The sequence below is a fragment of the Lathyrus oleraceus genome, chromosome 3 (assembly GCF_024323335.1).
Source record: "Lathyrus oleraceus cultivar Zhongwan6 chromosome 3, CAAS_Psat_ZW6_1.0, whole genome shotgun sequence".
Lineage (NCBI taxonomy): Eukaryota > Viridiplantae > Streptophyta > Magnoliopsida > Fabales > Fabaceae > Lathyrus > Lathyrus oleraceus.
In genome coordinates, this window is record NC_066581.1 from 48,440,393 (window position 1) to 48,450,070 (window position 9,678).

At 38.2% G+C, this 9,678-nt stretch overlaps 1 non-coding gene across 1 annotated transcript; it reads left to right on the plus strand.

Moving 5' to 3' along the window:
* Window positions 1-656: 656 nt before the first annotated feature.
* On the plus strand, window positions 657-763 carry LOC127133993 (small nucleolar RNA R71). Its single transcript, XR_007807776.1, has one exon. It is a non-coding gene; the product is annotated as a small nucleolar RNA R71 (small nucleolar RNA).
* Window positions 764-9,678: the final 8,915 nt, after the last annotated feature.

Below are 9,678 nucleotides of genomic sequence, written 5' to 3' on the forward strand. Positions count from 1 at the left end.
GCTTGATTTGCTCACTAGTGGGTATGTTTTGATTTAGGAAATCCTTATTTGTTTGAGCTTGGGTAGCTATGAAGTTTTCCATCATTATTTCTAGGTTTGACTTCCTAGGAGCATTTTGAGTATTTGTGGCAGCTTTATGATATCTTGGTGGTACAGCAGGTGCTTGGTTAGGTGCATACAATGCATTATTGTTTTTGTACGAAAAGTTAGGATGGTTCTTCTAACCTGGGTTATAGGTGTTTGAGTAAGGGTTTCCTTGAGCATAGTTCACCTGGTCTGTAGAGGTTCCTATCAAGAGTTGACATTTTGGGGCAGCATGCCCCGGAACTCCTCATATCTCACAGTTTGGTGCTACGGCAGCCACGGTGGCTGCAGGTGCTATGGTCAAGTTGTCTATCTTTTGAGTAAGAGCATCTACCTTGGCGTTAACATGGTCAAGACTGCTTAATTCGTACATGCCGCCTTTCGTTGGAGGTTTCTCTATAGAGGTTCTTTCACTTCCCCACTGGTAATGATTATGGGCCATACTTTTGATAAGTTGATAGGCCTCATTGTAGGGTTTATCCATCAGTGCGCCACCTGCAGCGGCGTATATTGTCAATCTTGTGTTGTACAAGAGACCATTATAAAAGGTATGGATGATCAACCATTCTTCTAGACCGTGATGTGGACAAAGCCTCATCATGTCTTTGTATCTCTTCCAAGCTTCAAATAGTGATTCATTATCTTTTTGTTTAAACCTGTTTATTTGGGCTCTTAGCATAGTCGTCTTACTAGGTGGGAAATATCGGGCTAAGAAAAATTTCTTCAACTCGTTCCACGTAGTGACAGAGTTGAATGGTAGAGACTGGAGCCAAGCTCTAGCTCTATCTCTTAATGAGAATGGGAAAATCTGTAGTCTTATAGTTTCTAGGCTGACACCATTCGCTTTCACCGTGTCTGCGTATTGCAAAAACACTGACAAATGTAGGTTTGGGTCCTCCATGGGACTACCTGAAAATTGGTTTTTCTATACGGCTGACAACAGCGAAGGTTTTAGCTCGAAATTATTGGCCTCGATGGCAGGGGCAGCGATGTTGTTATGTGGTTCATCCTGCAACGGGATTGCATAGTACTTAAGAGGACGGTTTTGCACTCCTTCGGCCATCTCTGGTTGAATAACTGATTCAGAAATAAGGATGTTAAGGCCGGGAAGATTTAGCTTGATACGATGTTCTCGTATCAAGTCTCGTATCTGATGTTCTAATCTAAGATAACACTCAGGTTCGTCGAACTGTAGCTTTAATTTCTCGCCTTGAGAGCGAGTACTTGGCATACACTCGACAAATGTAGAAAGGGAGAAAGTGTTGGTGTAAGCCCTAGAGGTCAATACTTTTGGTACTTGTATCGAATTATTTATTAATTAATAAAAGGCTTTTTCTTTATTATGTTTGATTAATAAAGTCCCTAGAATAGCTAGTCCGTTTAATGTATCAAGTATGACTTAATCATGAGATCACATTAAACATAAGGACACTATTCTTAAAGTATCCGTAGTCGAGCTTTATTGTGAAGTGGGATAACATTAAAGCATTAAGACTATTTTATTTGTAGACTGATGATCACATCTCATGGATCATGGATAAAGAGTTATCAAGTCTTAGACATAGGTATGAATATTAAGAGTAATATTTATACCGGATTGACCCGCTATGAGAATACTATATAGAAAGTTATACAAAGTGTCATAAGTTATTCTCATGGTGATAATGGTGTATACCACTCTTCGACCTGAAACCACTATGGATCCTAGATGTAAAGTCGAGTGCTTTGTTGCTGATCCAACGTTGTCCGTAACTGGATAACCATAAAGACAGTTGATGGGTACTCCACGAAGCATGCTAAGGGACATGAGTGACCTAGATGGAATTTGTCCATCCTGCGTAACAGGATAAATGTCTATGGGCCCAATATTAAACTGGACAAGGATGACACGGTTTATACCTTGTGTTCAATATAGACATAAGGGCAAAGGGGTAATTATACACATAATTATTATCACAGAAGGACTTGTCAAATCACATGACATTTTCGTGACTTGGGTAGCAGTGATGTGTTGCTAGATACCGCTCACTGTTTATTATGCTAAATGCGTGATTTAATATAATTGCCAACGTCGCGAAAACCTACAGGGTCACACACAAAGGACGGATTGATGAGAGATAGAGTAACTAAGGAACATTGTAAGGTACGGTGCACTTAAGTGGAATACGAAATATGGTAAGGTACCACATGCTTAAGTGATTTTGGGCATATTATAAGATATGGGCCAAAATACACTTAAGTGGGCTTTTTAGCTTGAAGCCCACACAAGTGGTTCTATAAATAGAACCCTTGGGTAGAAGCATTGTCACTCAGACTCAACTCAAGTGAAGACTTGGAATTTCGTTTCCCTCTCTCTCTCACTCAAAGCCTTCATTCGTACCAGCTAGCACTGAGATTGAAGGAACCCGTTCGTGTGGACTGAGTAGAGACGTTGTCATCGTTCAACGTTCGTGATCGCTCCGTGGATTTGTATCCAAGGTTTTGATCGTTACAAGAGATCTGCACCAAAGGTTTAAATCGCCACAAGAGGTAACGATTCTATCACTGATCATGCCCATTCGTAAGGATCACTAAATGGAGAAATTTTTAAATTTCGCTGCGCCTTGGATGACAATTCTCCTTCATAAAGAATTGTTTGCCTTAGTCTATACTGGGCAACACTGGAGTTACGATATCGACTAAATTAGTCCCCGGCAACGGCGTCAAAAACTTGATCGCGATTTAGTAAGTCCATGGGAATCGTGACTGCAAGTGGACAGTCCTATCGCGTAGTTTTAAAGATTGTCGAACCCACAAGAACTAATAATTGAACGTATCGTTATCTAATGTTACTATGTAAATCTAAGGTTGTTGATCGTTCTAAGATTGGAGGGATGAAGAGAGGTAACTATAGCGTAAATAGAATATTGAGAAAGATATATGATAAAGGGATATCAGTATGTAACTCATCAAACTTCGGGGACTCGATAGATATTTGGTGTAATCTTATTGGTCAAAATGTTCTTCAGTAGAAATTATTTATAGAAAAGACTTAGTCTCACACTCTCGTTTTTATTGACTCTGACCATACTCCTAAACCAGAATGCTTGGCTCTCGCTGTCTCATTTTGAATTTAAAAGTAATTTTTGAATATGAATAAAGTCTAATTAATCCTAAAGCGTTCTCGTTGTGTTTAGGATTAATGCCTAGTTTCAGCTAGCTGGTTAAAATCTCAAACTCTCGTTCTTATTGACCGTAACCTTAGTTTGTTCTGTACTCTCGTATGAAAAACAATTTGATCTAAATAAGAAACTAAAAACTAGAAAAATAAGTTTTATAAAAACTAACACCAATTATTTACGAATCTCGTCGTTTCGACGGTCTTTACATACCGATACCTAAGGGTTTAGCCGGACATGGATTCGGTAACAGACATGGTATTAGGAAAATCAAATATACAATAAGTCATAAATAATCGTTTCGACAATCTTTACATACCGATACCTAAGGGTTTAGCCGGACATGGATTCGGTAACAGACATGGTATTAGGAAAATCAAATATATAATAAGTCATAAATAAATAAATTAGAAATCGAAATAAAACCTGGATTATGAATTGAAAATTGGAATTGAATCTTGATTCTTCAATTAAAATAATGTCGGTAGGCTTTGGCAATGAGTAACCGTTACAATTGAATTCAAATGCGTAAAATAAATTGCAATAGTCCCCGATGTGGAGAAACTATCACTCTTACAAAGTAGGAAAAACTGTCTAGGAAACTAAAGGAAAATACTATCTGACTAAAAAATTAATCATTGATTGAAAGCCGGAAGAAGAGAGAGTCTGATTGAAAAAAACTAAACTCCTTTATATATTTTCCACTCCCCTAAATTGTAGGAAAAGGTGAGTGGATTCGTGGCTAAAATCATGGAGAAATAGTGGGGAAGACTAGGTTGTGGCGGTTGCCATAACCCTAGTCCTTGACTCCGTGGCGAGCGGCCACAATTTAAGGGTTGAGCGCCACAAACTCTTCATAATTGGTGGCGGGCGCCACCACCCTCTTTGGTTCATGTGACGGACGCCACACATTCAGGTGATAGGCGCCACAAGTCCATTTGGTGTGGTAGCCCATTATCTCTATTTTTCTCCATTTTCTTCTCTTTTTCTTTTCTTTTTGCTATTTTCCACTTTGCTTGCTCGTAAACCTTTTATTCGATAAATATCTGCAATAAACATAAAATACTGCGTAATAATAAGTGTCAATCAAGTAAAAAACAATGCATATGAAATCAAAAATACGATACGTTTTCGCGTTATCATGCACCAACCCTATAATAACCATTTCAACTTGTTAATACCATACATATAGCCAAATCAAATAAGCATTCCAAATCATATAATTAACGTGAGCATTGTAATGAATTAAGTAGCATAATCCAATTTCAACATGCATATAATAAAACCACATACGAATAGGTGAAACACTAACCACATCCATTCCATTCAATAATTTATGGCCTCATTAACAATTAAGTTTTCAATTCGAGCTTAATTTCATAACACAACAAGGATAGCAAGTCTGCATAACAGTATCTAGTTTCCATATCACTATTTTCCATTTTCACCCTAACATAATTTGAATCCATTCACCAACCTACAATATCACAAACACATCGGTTAATTCGCACAAAGTCAGCATGCCATATAGCAGTAATTGTTTTCAATTCTTTTTCATCCAACATCAATAAGTAACACACACTAATAACAGTTGTTACCCAAGCTAACATGCTAGCCTAACCAATTTATGGAATTAAGAACTCTGTCAAATTAATTTAAGCAAGTGCAAAACCAACGACTATTTTGCTGCCATAACAGGGTATCAAACAACAGGTTCTTTAAATTACATTTAACATGTAACAGCTATCCAATTTCAGAATATGTGGGCATATCGGTTAGCTCATATTAATTCAATGGAATGTGGAATGTTGAAAACCTCAAGCTGAGTTCAAGTGAACACTAATAGAAATATCCACAACTAACTCAATTTGACAAAAATTTCAAATGCATCCAACCTGCGGAAATTCACAGAACTTTAAGCTCTACATTAAGCCTATACATGTGCACTGTAGAAGATAAAATTCTCTAATAGAGATTGATTTGCTCACTAACTAACATGCTAACCATTTTTCTAATTTGCAACTAGCTCTAAATTTCTCAAGAATTTAGTTATAATTTCGATGTAATTTTGTAACTAATTCGAATCCTATGTAAACGCAATTCCCTTGAAGTTCTAGAAAAAAAATTCATTTTTCGTTTTTTCTTCAGTTCATTCTCCAAATTATTCAGTTCATAGAAATTCTCACTCTCAATTCTTCTCCACTCTCGATTTCCATCATCTCATAGATCCTTGGATCTACATTCTCAAGCTCTCTTCCTCACCTCAATCCTCTCGGTTCTCACGTGATTCACAATGCATTAATAACAAAATAATGGTGGCAAAAGATTTCCATAAGAAGAAGAGGGAATCGAATCAAGGAAGAGTAAAATACCTGGTTGCGTCGAAACTCTGTTGTGGTTAGTTTTCTCGTTTCAACTTTGATTTCGTTTCTTGTTAATGTCGCACGCGCACAGGGACGAACTGGATTTAGTGTTGTTGTTTTCGGAGATTGAAGGAGGTTTTAGAGCTTTTACTCTTCTTTTCGTTCGTTTCAGTTCCGTATTTTAGGGAGAAAATGCGATGCTTGGCGACGCAATTCTTGAATCTCAGAGGCGTGAAGAAGTTGGATCCACGATGATGAACTTTGAAGATGCAATCCAGAAACACGAACTGATATGCAATACTCCAATCAGAATGCAAGCGCGATGATGAACCATGAGTACGACATTCTTGAGAATCTAAATGCGATGCCATTCTATCATACCCTAATTTTTAACCCTAAGATCCCACATCTCATTTTAATTTTTGCATATAAGCAAGGTCATATTTTAGTCCTTCCCTTTATCCATCTTTGGGTTTGCTTTTGCAGGGATCACCAACCACCTTTTTGATGGTGTTTTACCTTTGTGTTTATTTGATTCATTACTTATCTAACCATTAATCAAAATACCAAAAGTATGTCTTGTTTCCCTTAAGTTTATTATGCAAGACATGGCTTTTCAAATCAAGAGCATCTCAAAGTTTAGTTGCTTACTTCTCAAGGAAAGTCAAAGGTTCATGTGTTTATTTGCATGCCTTCTTCAACAAGCAACTTCAAGATTTGAGAAATTTAATCAATATACAATCAAGGACACCTTATCTTTAGTTCATATGATCACCCATGTGCCTTAAAATGCAAGAAAAGTCCAAATACACAAGCTTGTTCCAAGGGATTTGACCTAAAGGTCAACATTCTGAAGTCAAGGTTCCAAAAATCACAACTTCTTCAATTATCAACATTTTTGAATGTTTCTTTTTTCATATTACTCTTCTCAACATTCTATATAACTTCTCTTCACATTACAAAATCCAATTATGCTTGGAGGATCATCAAAAGTTTGGAGACATTATAGGTCATTTGTGGACTTAAGGAAATTTGACCTATTTTCAAGTGACTCTGCCCCAACTTTCAAAGATCATATCTTCTTCAATTTTCAACATATTAGGTTGATTTGTTTTGCACAATGTCATTTATGATTCCCTCTACAAGTTTGATTCAAGGGTCAAGGTCAGAATTGAAGGTGAGAAAAACAAGAAAGGGGGGGGTTTGAATTGTTTGGAAAATAAGCGCTTTTTCAAAATGAAAATCACACAAGGATTTTATACTGGTTCGCTTATAACACAAAGCTACTCCAGTCCACCCGGCCAAGGTGATTTCGCCTTCAACAAGGACTTAATCCACTAATCTTGAAAGATTGATTACAAACAACGTCTAAGAGAAAGATCTCTTAGTCCTCTCAAGTATACAGACTGCACAGAGTCACTTGAGGAAATACAACAAAGATAAATACTTATGTAATCTAGAGTGCTTCTAAGATAAGCAAATATTACAACAGTAAGAACAAAAAGTGTTTCACGTTTTAAGCAAAAGCTTTGTGAAGATTGAGAGAATAAAACGTTTTTGTGTGTTGATGATTCAGTATGTTCTTGTGTTGTTTTCTTGTACTTGTCAATGTTGATTTGCAGTCCTTTATATATAGGATTGAAGTAGTCGTAGAAACTGATGGTCAATAATTTTGAATTAATGCCATAACTTATATAGCTTCTTGCCAAGATGACTTTCTCTCCTTGAATGACTACTTTCCAAATATAGTTCCTTTTCATTTGAATTTGGAGTTTAATGTCTCTTTCTGTATTAGGAAATCCATTTCCAAAACTTTATTTGAAGTTAACGTTACTCTTCCTTATTTAGCAATTCCATAATCAGAGTCTTCGTGTTTCTGGGAATCTTGGAATCTTGCTATCTAAGTTCTGATGTTGATCTCTTTTGAGTTCTGATGGTTTCTTCAGATAACGCTGAGAGCTTCTGGAGTTGACATACCGTTGTTCAGAGTCAGAACTTCTAGAGCGTACTTCTTGTTCAGATGCTTCTGATATTTTGCTGTTTTGCTCAGAGTTAGACTTTCTTGAACGTGTTTCTACTTCAGATGCTTCTGGTCTTCTGATAATTTGTATCTGATATGATTCTGTATCTGATGATTTCTTCCTTCTTTCCTTAGAACCCTGCACACTTAGAAACTTTTCGTTAGGGTGCCATTTTTGGTTTCATCCTTTGTTATCATCAAAATCATGGAATCTGTTGTAGAACTATTTTCGTTCTTACAATCTCCCCCTTTTTGATGATGACAAAACAAACTTAATTAGCAGATGAAACATAAACAATATCAGATCAGATAGACAAGAGCTCCCCCTGAGATAGGCTAGGGAGTTCAGAAGTCCTTACCAGAGCTTCCAAGCAATGAGGTTTCTTGATACCTTCTGCAATTTCTTAAGTCTAGAGTTAGATAAATTTATTTTTAAGAAAAATATGTCGCAGAGTGCTTAAGGTATTTAGACAGTATTTTCATCAGAGCCATTAATGACTTCTCCCCCTTTTTGTCAGAATCAAAAAGACATAGCAAAAATAATAATTCAAGAGAAAAACATTGTATTCAGATAAAAAAGGCAACAGAGGCAAAAAGAACAAGTAAACATCAGAAACAAGGAAAGCAAAACAACAAAATCCTAAGTGCCTAAGGGTTTGGAGGCGGAGGCATTCTCTGAAGCAATTGAGCCAGCATGCTCTGAATGTTGTCGTTGACAGTATCTTGTTTATCCATTCTGGTACGGAGTTCCTTCTGATCGTTTTTGAGTTCTTCAAGCGTCTGGAGAACCATAGGGATAACAGATGAGGACTCCCCCTGAGTCAGAGCCTGCTGTGCTTCAGCAGCGGCCTGTGCTTCAGCTTCAGCAGCAGCTTGTGCCTCAGCTTCGGCAGCAGCAGCAGCAGCCAGAGCTTTAGCTTCAGCTTCCTTTGCCCTTTCTTCCTCTAGCCTTCTGGCTTCTTCTTCAGCTTCTCTTGCTAGTCTCTCTTCCTCCAGCCTTCTGGCTTCAGCTTCTCTTGCAAGTCTTTCCTGGAGTCTTGCCTCAGCACCTCTGATGTAGCCATTTCTGACTTGTTCAGAGATGTTCTTCAGTTTAAAAGCCTCAGAGGTCATCCAGCCAATGACTCTGTTCCAGTGTGTCCTTACAGAGTCAGGATCATCACTGACTTCAGAGTTAATGGTCAGAGACTTGACCTTTTGTACTGAAGCCCCTACGACCAGCATTATGGCTTCCTCAAGGGTAGGTACAGAAAGGTTAGGTTCAGAGGTTTGAGGTGAAGAGGTTGGAGGGCTGAGATTTAATGTTAGAGGTTCAGGTTCAGCTTCAGGTTCAGGTTCAGCTTCAGGTTCAGGTTCAGCAGAGGTGTTTGGAGGGGTGATATCAGAGGTGTGGAGGTCAGAGGGTTGAGTTTCATAAGGTTGGTCTTCAGAAGGGATATTGGTTGTTTGTTCTGGGGGAGGTGAAGTTGCTTCAGATTGTGTTGGTTGTTGTGAAGCAAGGTTTTGAGCCTGAATTTGGGCTAGGGTTGGAGAGCTAGGGTCAGAGTGTTCTGGGTCAGAGGAGAGGATAAGGTATGGAGGTGATTCTGGGTCTGAAGATGATGAAGAGGAAGTGGTTTGGTTCATTTCTTCATCCTCAGATAGAGGTAATGATGTATGGGCAAGATTAATTTTGGGTAGAGGTTGTGAGGTTCTGGTTGTAGAAGGTGGAGTTTCAGATGATGTGTATATTGGTGGTGTTGGGAGAGGATTAGAAGAAGCCATAAGTTGTTCAGAGGGAATAGAGGGAGCAGACTTACCAGTAGTTTCTTGCAGAGGTGCTGGAGATCTGGTTCCAGAAGTTTCTCCTATCCTTGCTCTCTTTGCCTTTGAAGACTTATTCTTAGAGGGACCTCTTTTGAATCTGACAAAGTCTTCTTCTGAATCTAGACAATCGTCCAATCTGAAATCAGATATGTCGACTCCTTCATCCTTCAGACGTTGCATGTAGAAGAGGATAGCGTCTTTGGGTTCATTCTTGAAGAACCTTGCAAGACCATGTGGCAGCTTCCTC